This window comes from Hibiscus syriacus, unplaced genomic scaffold (assembly GCF_006381635.1).
Source record: "Hibiscus syriacus cultivar Baekdansim isolate YM2019G1 unplaced genomic scaffold, ASM638163v2 tig00110156_pilon, whole genome shotgun sequence".
Classification (NCBI taxonomy): domain Eukaryota; kingdom Viridiplantae; phylum Streptophyta; class Magnoliopsida; order Malvales; family Malvaceae; genus Hibiscus; species Hibiscus syriacus.
Window position 1 is genome coordinate 289764 of NW_024062606.1, and position 11430 is coordinate 301193.

At 37.0% G+C, this 11430-nt stretch overlaps 1 long non-coding RNA gene and 1 pseudogene across 1 annotated transcript; one reads left to right on the top strand and one right to left on the bottom strand.

Annotated features, from left to right (window-relative positions):
• Nucleotides 1–1031: 1031 nt before the first annotated feature.
• LOC120215743 lies at nucleotides 1032–2475 on the bottom strand (annotated as a pseudogene).
• A 314-nt stretch (nucleotides 2476–2789) lies between these two features.
• LOC120215904 lies at nucleotides 2790–3908 on the top strand. Its single transcript, XR_005524998.1, has 4 exons — nucleotides 2790–2888; nucleotides 3470–3557; nucleotides 3630–3758; nucleotides 3842–3908. It is a non-coding gene; the product is annotated as an uncharacterized LOC120215904 (long non-coding RNA).
• The last annotated feature ends 7522 nt before the right edge of the window (nucleotides 3909–11430 follow it).

Genomic DNA, 11430 nt, shown 5'->3' on the forward strand with positions numbered 1-11430 from the left:
TAACCGTATCAATTTGTTGTGCTTATGTTTTTTCTGGAGGAATACGAATGAAACTATAAAAGGGACTCATGTCAACTTCATTTGTTGCCCAAAATTTGAAAGGGGATTAGGCCTTAAAGATTTGATGACATAAAATAAGATTTGTTTGATTGTGCTCATTAAATCTAACTAGGGAAGGTTCCTTATGGATTGCTTGGTTCCATGAATATGTTTTTAAGGACTCCACCTTTTGGCAGGCGAGAGTGAAAGCTTCGACCTGTTGAATTTAGAGAAGGCTATTGAAGTTGAGGGCTACAGTAGGGAGTTTGGACTTCTCGGATTCTAAACTCACTCCCACCAAGGTCTAAGATGTTGTTCGATCTAGAAGGGACAAGATGGGGTGGCACAAGTTGATATGGCATTCTTTCCATATCCCTAAGCATTCTACTATCTCTTGGATGACAATTTTAAACAAATTGCCTGCAAAAGACATGATACTTTCCTTTGGTTAGTGTTGACGTTGATGGTGTCCTTTGTAGGCGAGAGTCAGAGTTCAGGGACCATATTCTTTTGGGTGCTGTTTTTCCAAAATTGTATGGTCATGTGTTCTTCAAGCTTGCATTTGTAGCGTGATACGAGGAACTGGGGCTGAGAGCTTGCGTGAGCGGATGCTCGTCTTAAGGGTAAATCTTTATTATTATTTTGCAAATTGCTTGGAATTCTTTTATTTATCATGTTTGGAAGGAGTGAAATTTGAGAAATTTTCAACAGAAAGCTTTGTAAGGAGAGACTCCCTTGGTCGTTGTGTCATATCGGTATTTAATCTTAACAAGTATCATATTTGTTAATATTTTTTAAAAGATATATATAAGAAAAAAAATCTTATTTTTTTATCGACTTAAATTGAATTTAAATTTGGCCAAAACAAAGAAATTACCATTAATTGTTGAGTAAGCTTGTTCATAGATTAAGTTCATGGATTGTCTTTATGATCTTTCTTTTTTGGGTGAAAATGAAAAAAAAAAATTCAGCTAAGGCTGAAAGTAATGAATTTATCGAAGTAACAAGTCTAACAATCTTTCATATGCCAATGCCATCTTGCTTGCTGTGAACATGGAAGCTGCATATTCTTGTGAGTCCTTTTCCTTCGTGCTAGCCTCTTCGGTCCTTCTCGCACCACCTCCTCCGACGCTTCCAACAATGACTCGACGTTAGGTGAAAACATGAACCCGAACTCATCGTCAACAATGATGCTATCTTTGATGCTAGGGAACCTCGATGCAACCACTGCTTTCCCGCTCATCATCGCTTCCATCGGCGTCAGATCCAACCCTTGAGGCCTCAGCGTCGGGTTCACGAAAACATCGATCGCATTGTAAAATGCGGTCAATTCGAATGAGCTCATAGAACCGAGAACTCGTATGCGAGGGCCTAATTCCTTGTATCGGTTCTCCCACGGTCCGGTCCCCACCACAATCAAATACACATGATGGTGCTTTGCTATGAGCTTGGAGAAGGCTTTGTAAAGCTGAGGATGCTCTTTGTCCTTTACCAATCTTCCGGCCACTCCGAGCATCAAACTACCATTTACGGAAACACAGAGCTTAGACCTGAACTCGAGGCCTACCGATCAGTCGTTTAGAAAGACGTTTTCATCGACACCGTTGAGGATGACATGGACTCGTCTCCTCGGGATCTGATACACATCCCTCAACATCTCCCCACAACTATCACTGATTGCAACATGGTGATTATAGTCGTGGAAGAATCTTATTTCGTTAAGCACTTTCGAGACGACTCCGTATAAACTATCGTTGAAAGCAGGGGACATTGGTTCGTGGGGATTCCTAGTTAAGTCTTGGTAGATATTCGATTGTAAGCTCTCGAGGGCTATACCGTGCAACGAGACAGAAAGGTTCTTGAGGTTACGAGCCAACCGATGAGGACGCGCCACGCTTTCCAAATGGATGACATCGAACGGTTCGTGCAGGTTCTCTTCATCGAAGAGCTCCCAAGCTTTGTTGCGTCTCCACTTACCAACTTCACCTTCATGGCAATGAATTCTAGGGTAATTAGAAGATGAAGTCCGGGACTCTGGTTGATCGCTGCTATTATTAACCAGAGGAGACGTAAATACATGAACATGATGTCCTCGCCGAGCTAAAGCCGTGTGCAATGTATAGGCATGGCTCTCCATGCCACCAGGAGTGGTCCCAATAGGCCATTTCCATGAAAAAAAAACAGCGATTTTAAGTACGACGGGAGGAGACCGACTATATGCGAAAGGAAGTTGATTCCAAGAGAAGTGAACATTCCGAAGGTCACCGAACCAAGCCTCGACGTTGTTCAGGCAGACGAGGTGCAGCAGGAGGAGGCAGAGGTGTGGAGGATGATAAACAGGAGAGGATATTGATGTGACAATTTATGGTGTTGACATGGAAGTTCATAATGCTGGCATGGTAGTTCAGGATGTCTGATTAACGTGGCAGATGACATGACAAATTGATTAAATTGATAATTCAAACATGATATATTGACTACTATGTCAGCACCGTAGAATGTCACGTCAGTATCGTAAACTAGCACGTCAATATTATAACAGTCAACGACGAAAAACATTGGTCAAAGGGTCACATTAAATTTTTTTCCTGAGTTGGAGGATCATATTGAGAGAGAAAATAATACATGGGCCACATTAATTTTTTTTTCAAAAGTACAGGGATCTTTGATGCCTTTTTGCCTAATATTCTTCTCTTAACTTTGCTTTGCTGTTGCTTAACCTGCTTTTTTTTGGTCTCTCTTGTCATTAAGATGCACTGGCCTAAGCTCCTTGTGCACAAAATAAAGCAGCGTCTCACAAAAATGACCCAGATGCGAATCCGCACGAGGAAACTTGCCTTGAAAACAAAGTTCCCTTCTTTCACTTCTATTTATTTGTTTGGTTTTGATGTTTGTCTAGAATTTAGTAGATGAAAGTTATCGAATAAAACTTTATTTCCTAGGAATTTACCCAAGGTGCTTGCTATAAGCTTCATTTCCATTCATCATATATTGTTTATTTGTTTTCTCTACTTTGCATAGGGCTGAACTTTGTGGGTTGTAGTGGGAGTGTTGTACCTTTCTTAAAAATTTAAGTGATTACGGCCAATTTTGCCACTATACCATGGTTCAATATATAGCTTTGCTACAATTCTATTACTTTCTTAGGTTTTTGGAGAAAAAACGGAATTGGATAACCCCTTAATGTAAATGACCGATTTTCATTGGTTCTGTCATTTTTTTTGTTAAAAAATCAACTACTTGGAAGTATAATGGCAAGATTTAATGACATTGAAGTAAAATGGCCAAGTTCAACTCTAGTGGATGATGTAGTTAACAGTGGCTATTTTGGCCTTAATACCAAAACTTATTTTTAATTGACATTTATTTGTTTGTGCTGGATTTCTTTTTATCACTATTAAATGTTTATCACTTTTATTATTTCCCATAGGGAGAAGATAATGACTACACCTAGAAAGGAGAAGAAGAGAGAGGCTAGAAGGGAGTAAAAGGCTGAAAAGGCTGCAGTTCTGGATAAGGTTATAATCTGCTTAATTGCTTATCCTGAAGTTTTAGCATCTCCAAATTGGTTTTAACTAATACCTCTACAGGCAATTGAGAAAGAGTTGCTTGCAAGGCTTGAAAATAGAATTTATGATGGCATATACAACCTCCCCTTCAATAAATTCCTCCAAACTCTTGACACAGATGAACTGCTGGCTGAGGATGAAAATGAAGAGGTTTGTGTTATTGCTACATATTCTTATATTTATTGCTTGTTTTCTGGAATTAAGCAGGAATCTGAAGTCGAATACGTTGACAGCAACTTTGAAATTGAAGAGGAAGATGACATAGAAGATTTGGGTATGAAGGATTATCACATCCGTAATGGTATGGCTCTTGTCTGTGTTCTCGGTACTTGATGTGATATAATGCAATGTGCATGCATAATGTTAAAAATGCATGTATACACCATGTTTGCCTTTTTCCTATCTTAGCTATTGTCTTTGGAAATGGTATGAGCTACTTTTTTGTGATAATATTATCACACCAATTGCATACCATGTGTCTGAATAAGAAATTCTACATATTCATTTCTTCTAAGGTTGAGATTTTTATACAGATGAGTTAGTTGATGATGATGATGAAGAAGAAGATGATGCAATTGAAGAAAAGAGAGTGAGAAGTAAGTCTAAATCTGCCCATGAAAAGTCTGAGAAAGATGAGTTTGGTAAAAAGTTGAAAAAGAAACCAAGGATCCATGTTGAGGTAAGAATCCTTGTTTATTTCCAACTCTGTTTCCTGCAATCATATAGGTATTCTTTCATTTTTATATTTAAATATCCATGTTTTTTACAGTGTTTTGTTCGTGTGATAGTCCAACATCATTTAATCAATTAAGTGAAAATCCCCCCCCCTTTTTTCTTTTTAAATAATGGTGATTCTATCTATATGTAGCTTGGGAATTTTCTTGTAAGCACTGTGCAAAAAGATTTATATGGCATTCTTTGATGTCAAGTAATATTAGGTCGTTTGTCACATCTGGAAAGAAACATTGTGTTGATTTCCGGTGCACTTGGGATCAGACAGATATGAGTGCAGTGCAAGTAATTTTTGTTCATGGCTAGTAATGATTGACGATCTCAGTTATCAAATTACCATTGAATTCTGTAGCTTGTGATACTTATTTTACACACATATCTCTGCCACCTGTTTTGAAATAAGGCTTCATTTGGTGTCTCCTTTTATGGACTTCCCCTTCTAGTAAATGACGTTCATTTTGAGCATGTACTATCACGGGTGATCCGGAACATCTTTCCAGAATGTGTTCCAAGGCCTTTTGTATTGTATTTGCATTTACCAGGTTGAACATGAAGAGGGTGGTGAACGGCAGAAAGTAAGCTTTTGATTCGCATGACCGATGGGGAAGAGTTTTTCACTTCTTTTTTTGGATTTTTAAAAATTTTGCTGAACTTATTGGATTAGAGGTTTGTTTGTTTAATGCAAAGGAATGTGGAATATATTATTTCCGCAGAGAGATTGTTAATTGCGATGCAGCTTTGCTTTTTATGCTATTCTGTTCTTAGTTTTCTAACCAGAATCCCTCTCAACTCCCTTTTTTATAACAGCTTTTAGGGACAATATGCTCACTTTCCAGTGATTGTTAGGCTCCTTTTGGAATCAGTTTCTAAGAATGTGATTCTTTTAAATGATTGTGAGAAATTGGAAGAATGTCATTCTTTTGAATAAGATGGAAAAATAATATCATACCTAATGTTTAATTCCTATTTTTTAAAAAAGTAATATTTAATACCTAAACTATTACTTTTATTTTATTTTAGTATTAAACTTTATTTTTTCAAAATCATAACTAATACTTAGTTTAGGTTTAATTTTAGTACCTACCGTTAAAAAACAACATAATTGTTGTACATGGCATTTTGTGAGTAAATTACATCATTCATCACTCAGTTTCTTCTCACTCTTATTTCGGTCACTAATATTTAAAATATTTCAATTTAACTACTCAACTTTTAAATTGCTTTTAATTTATTTTATTAATAATTTTGTAACATGAAATTTTTATTATTATTTTCATATATAATTAAAAAAAAATTAAATTTGAAAGTTAGAATGATTAAATTAGGATTAACTTGCAAGTTAAGTAATTAAATTAAAAAAATTAAACTTCAATGACCAAAATAAGAGTGAGAAGATAGTTGAGTGATGAATGATGTAATTTAACCATAAAAGGTGTCAACCTACAACAACAGTCCCGTTAAAATTTTAATGGCGGGTGACGAAACAAAATAAAAAAGAGAAAATCGCCTCAGTGACCAAAAATGCCTTATAATATACGATTTTAACCAACTTTTTTTGGATTTGCCAAAATAACCAACAAAATCGCAACGCGAAATAAAAATCTCAACGCGATCCCTAGAATCGCAAATCAGTTTCCAAAATCGCGACGCGATTCTTGACAATCGCAATGCGATAGTACAAATTCGCATTGCGATTTTCAAGAATCGCAACGCGAATATGAAAATCGCAACGCGAACACATAAATCGCAACGCGTATCCGTAAATCGCAACGTGTATCCGTAAATCGCAACGCGTATCCGTAAATCGCAATGCGTATCCGTATATCGCAACGCGTATCCGTAAATCGCAACGATAATCAGTAAATCGCAACGCGTATCCGTAAATCGCAACGCGATTTTTAAAGCGCCATTATAATCGCTACGCGTATTTTATTTTCAAATTACAAAAACGAATATTAAGACAAAATCCCGTAATCGCAACTCATAACCTAAAACCTAAAATCACAACTCAGTCCCATCTCCATCTCTCACTCTCTACGGCGAAATCCGTCCCCATCTCCGAAGATTTCCGTCCCCATCTCCGGCGAAATCCCTCACAACCATTCACGGTCAGAAATCCCTCACAATATTCAGAAATGGAAAATCAACCTCCGAGGGTTAGTTTTTTTAATTATTTTTATTTTGAAATTTTTGCATTATTGTAGGTTTTTTATATTGAAACTGATGATATGTTTACTGGTCATTTCAATAATAGATTAACCATTTCACTTAGATTTCATTTCGCGTTACGATTCTCTCGTTGCGATTTTCATTTCGCGTTGCTATTCTCTCGTTGCGATTTTCAAGTTAGTATTTGTCTTTGTCTTTGTTCTGTCTTTTGGTTGAAGTAATGCAATCCATTCAAGTTTCAATTTGCAGAAGAGTCGCAACGAGATAAATGAAAATCGCAACGTGAAAATGACTATCTGCAACGAGAGAAATGAAAATCGCAACGCGAAATGAAAATCGCAACGAGAGAATCGCAACGCGAAACCAAAATCGCATTGCGATTTTCATTTCGCGTTGCGATTCTCTCGTTGCGATTTTCATTTCTCTCGTTGCGACAGTCATTCTCTCGTTGCGATTTTCATTTCAACCAAAAGACAAAACAGTGTTGCAAATTTTAGTTTCAAGAATAAACTACTACTTTTTATGTTTATTGTTTTTGGTATATCTTCACAGTGTAGTTTTTGGTATATCTAACTTGGTATGTTTATTGTTTTTGTAGAAATTTTTTTCGGCTTCATTGACATTAAGGAATAAAGTTAGCCTAGCCACTACAATTGCTTCGAAGCTTTCACCTGCACAAAGACAATTGTTTGAGGAAACCTGCTTCGGGCCATGGCTGAGAGTACATCATCCGGGTGGAGATGCTAATTTGACCCATTTGTGGCTTCAGACCATGACATCAAATCTACCCGACAGTATACAACGTGGTGAGGAAGAGATATGGTTTCATTTTCAACCAGCGTATACTTGTTTTGGGCGGAAGGAGTTCTGCTTAATCACTGGTCTACGATTCGGACACGATGATGTAGGCCGGTACACTCGTCATATCGCCCGCCCATCATGGTTATCCCGGGTGTTTCCGGATGAGTCAATGGAGAAGCCAAACCTACACGTCGACGACCTGAAGAAATTGTTTAATAAGAAAGCTGGTTTCACTCGGATGGATGACGTCGATGTTGTCCGAGTATGCCTTCTACTACTTGTGTATGCCGGCTTTTTAGGCAGAGAGGCCAGACAACCTATTCCTCGGGAGCTAATAATATTGGTAGAGGACCTGAATGCATGAAATCTGTTTCCGTGGGGTTCGTATATATGGAAAGCTACCTGGACTAAGTTGTCTACTGCCTTTGATGACCGCAAAAGTTTGCGTGGCGATGGGTCGAAATACACTTTGTCAGGCTTTGTTTGGGCCTTTAAGGTAAGAATTTATATATAATGTTTCTAAAATTATAATTAATTATTTAACAATTACTAATTTTGTTATTATATTGTTTGGTTTGAAAATGTTTGGTTAAGTACCTAGAATAGAATAATTTGCTGTTTGTAGGTTTTAGATGTGTATAAAGTGTTGTTTGAGCAAATGTTTGGTTTCTGCAGGTTAATCTCAGAAGTGAACTGCGTGAAAATGATGTATGGCTGCAAAAGTTGATTCAATAGTTTAATTGATTGTTTTTTTATTGTTTAATTGATTTGTAAAAGTTGATTTAATAGTAGATGATTGGAAATAAGAATTATTGCTTATTTTTTTATTGTTTAATTGATTTGTAAAAGATGATTTGTAAAAGTTGATTTGTGTAATTGATGCGAACATAATTCTTATTTGTGCTTGTTTAATTGGTTGAAATGTAATGGTTGATTTTGTTGATTTCAATCTGCATTATGTTGAAATGAAAATCGCAATGCGAAATGAAAATCGCAACGAGAGAATCGCAATGCGAAATGAAAATCGCAATGCGGAAATGAAAATCGCAACGAGAGAATCGCAATGCGATTTTCATTTCGCATTGCGATTTTCATTTCCGCATTGCGATTCTCTCGTTGCGATTTTCATTTCGCATTGCGATTTTCATTTCGCATTGCGATTCTCTCGTTGCGATTTTCATTTCGCATTGCGATTTTCATTTCCGCATTGCGATTCTCACGTTGCGATTTTCATTTCGCATTGCAATTTTCATTTCCGCATTGCGATTTTCTTGTTGGGATTTTCATTTCGCATTGCGATTCTCTCGTTGCGATTGTAATTTCCGTGTTGCGATAGTCAAATGCATGCCTAATAAGTGATAACAACTGAATAACAAGAGTTGGTTTAGTCAAAATGGTTGGCCTGAGTCATTAATTCAACTGAAAATGTTAAAAGTTCACACATAAAATCCACATAATACAACGTTTGCATTTAAAAATCACCTAAATTAACAGTCCCAAAAGGTGAAGCCAATTGTGATTGGGATTTTAAAGATGATTGCCTTTTGCTTGACACCATATGAGCTTTGGATTTTGATGAGGATCCATATTTTGGTAGAGGAAAAGATGATTTTGATGGCACTGGTGATCCACATGTCAACCTTGTATGACCACTTTCCTTGCACCGACTACATATCGATCTCTTCTTCTCTTCACCCTTAGACGGTATACGATCGTGACTTTTTGGTCGGCCAGGTAGCCTTCTGTCCATGGCTGGTGGCAAAACTGTTTGTAAGTCATCTGGTATGTCCCACTCATAAGGATGTGGAATAGGGTAGACAATCTCGGCATAAGTCTGTCGATAAACTTCTGTAGTGTAGCAATCCATAGCGTATGCGCTTGAATCATCTTGGTTTAGATGAAGAGCAACTTTTATAACATGGCCACACGGATAACCAGATGTTTGCCATTTCATACAACTACACGTCTTTGCATTTAGATCGACTAGCCCATTTAAGTTATTATCCAGTACTTGAAACAAAGTGTTTGAACATGGTTCAACTCTCCATGACGTTGACTTCACAACACGTTTCGTTATCTTTTTTTCAGTCCATGGTGTAACACGATGTTCCAATGTTCCTGTAAATTTAAATAAACAATACTTAGTAAAATATATAAATATGATAAGTTACGAATTCAAAGAAATAATACATGCATGGTTTCTTTTCTTGTAGTACCACTGTTGAATAGAGGCTCGAAAAAACTCCATTAACATAGTAATGGGTAATTTCCGGGAATGACGACTTAGAGCGTTGATTGATTCTGCACTATTAGACGTCATGAAACCATATCTTGCTCCAAGTTGATGTACTCTTGACCATCTTTCAAACCCGACATCATCTAGTGTTTGAGCACACTGAGGCAAAACACGTCTTAAACAATTTATATGCTTATTGAAATCCACTTCCCGATAAGCTTTTACAGCCTTCCAGTATGTCCATTTGTGCTTTTTTATACCAGCAGACCTTGATTTTAGATTTCTATACAAATGAACACCACAAAGTCCATGAAAAGCATCTGGGAAACACCTTCTAACAGCGTTGTCAATTGAGTTTGCCCTATCGGATATGATTGTCAGATTGCTAATAGGACCTATGCAATCCCTAAGATGCCCCATAAACCATGTCCATGAATAAGAGGTTTCAGATTTGCTAACCCCGTAAGCTATTGGCAATATCCCATTGTTAGCATCCATGGCTACTGCTAATAAGTTTACTCCAAGGTATCGACCTTTCAAATGTGCTCCGTCAACTATAATAACTGGGCGCATGCAAGTAATAAACGAACGAATCTACAAAATAATATACACAAGAAATATAATCATTTAAATGTGAAATGCATGTAACTAACAAAAATGAGTCAACAAAATTATATTGATTTACTAACCGTAGCACTAATGGCGATAAACAGCAACTCAAAGTGTCCATCTCTATCTGTTTTGATATGAGTTACCGACCCAGGATTTTTCAGCTTTAAATTGTGACAATAAGCCGGCAGTTGGGCAAACGATGCTTCTGGCGACCCCCTCAACAATTCCAAGGCATAACATTTGGCTCTCCAAGCTTGAGAATATGATATACTAATCTTGAATCGAGCATTCATGTCAGTCATAATTTCATGTCCCCGATATACCCTGCCATTCAAAAACATTAACTCAGCCAGAAAACCACCCAACACCTTTTTGTTTGCCTGTCTATGGTGAGGAAAAACTTGGGTTCTTGAACATGTATGTTTATCAATAAAAGTCCTAACTTGAAACACTTCGCAATCTTTTATTCTCTTTGCAATCATACGCCACGTACAGTTTTTGTCAATCATACACCTTGTTTCGAAACGATCTTTGCTTGATTTGTTAACTTTTAGTTGATAGCCATCTTCCACACATTTCGTATACAAAGCTATCTTCAAGTCTTCCTTTGTATCAAAACAATCATCTTTCTTGATACGAATAACTTTTGTGTAACAATCAACTGCTTTCTTTACCAACTCTTCTTCCGGTATCTGAAGTAATTCTGGCATATTCCAGTTATACGCCCGTGGCATTTTCTTTTCTTCGGGGACTTTTTCTTCTTCTTTTTCTTCTTCAGGATTATATGAATTACAGAATGGATGTTCAACATGTTCATTCACAATCGTAACTTCCTCCTCATTATCATCAACAATACATTCTTCGACAACGGCTGTTTCATCATCAAAATTCGGGTATTGACCAATATCAAAATCATTACACGCAGGGTCTGTTTCTTCTTCTGAAACATCATCAAAATCCGTGTATTGACCAATATCAAAGTCCGGATATTGACCAAGACCAAATTTAGAATACTGACTAGTACTCACAATTTTTTCTGTTGGCTCATCATCGTCTAACTGGTCAATACAAAAACCGGAATTTGGTGCTGAAAGTTGATTGGGATTTGGATTAGAGAAAGGTTGTGGGTTTTGAGAAAAACTTAGTTGATTACTACCCGCTACTGACCCAACAATACTACTTCTAGGTTCAACAACATACAATGTAACATCATCTTGTGAAACACTAATGTAAGCAATGAATCGTTCAACATCTTCATTGTCGGTTAACAAA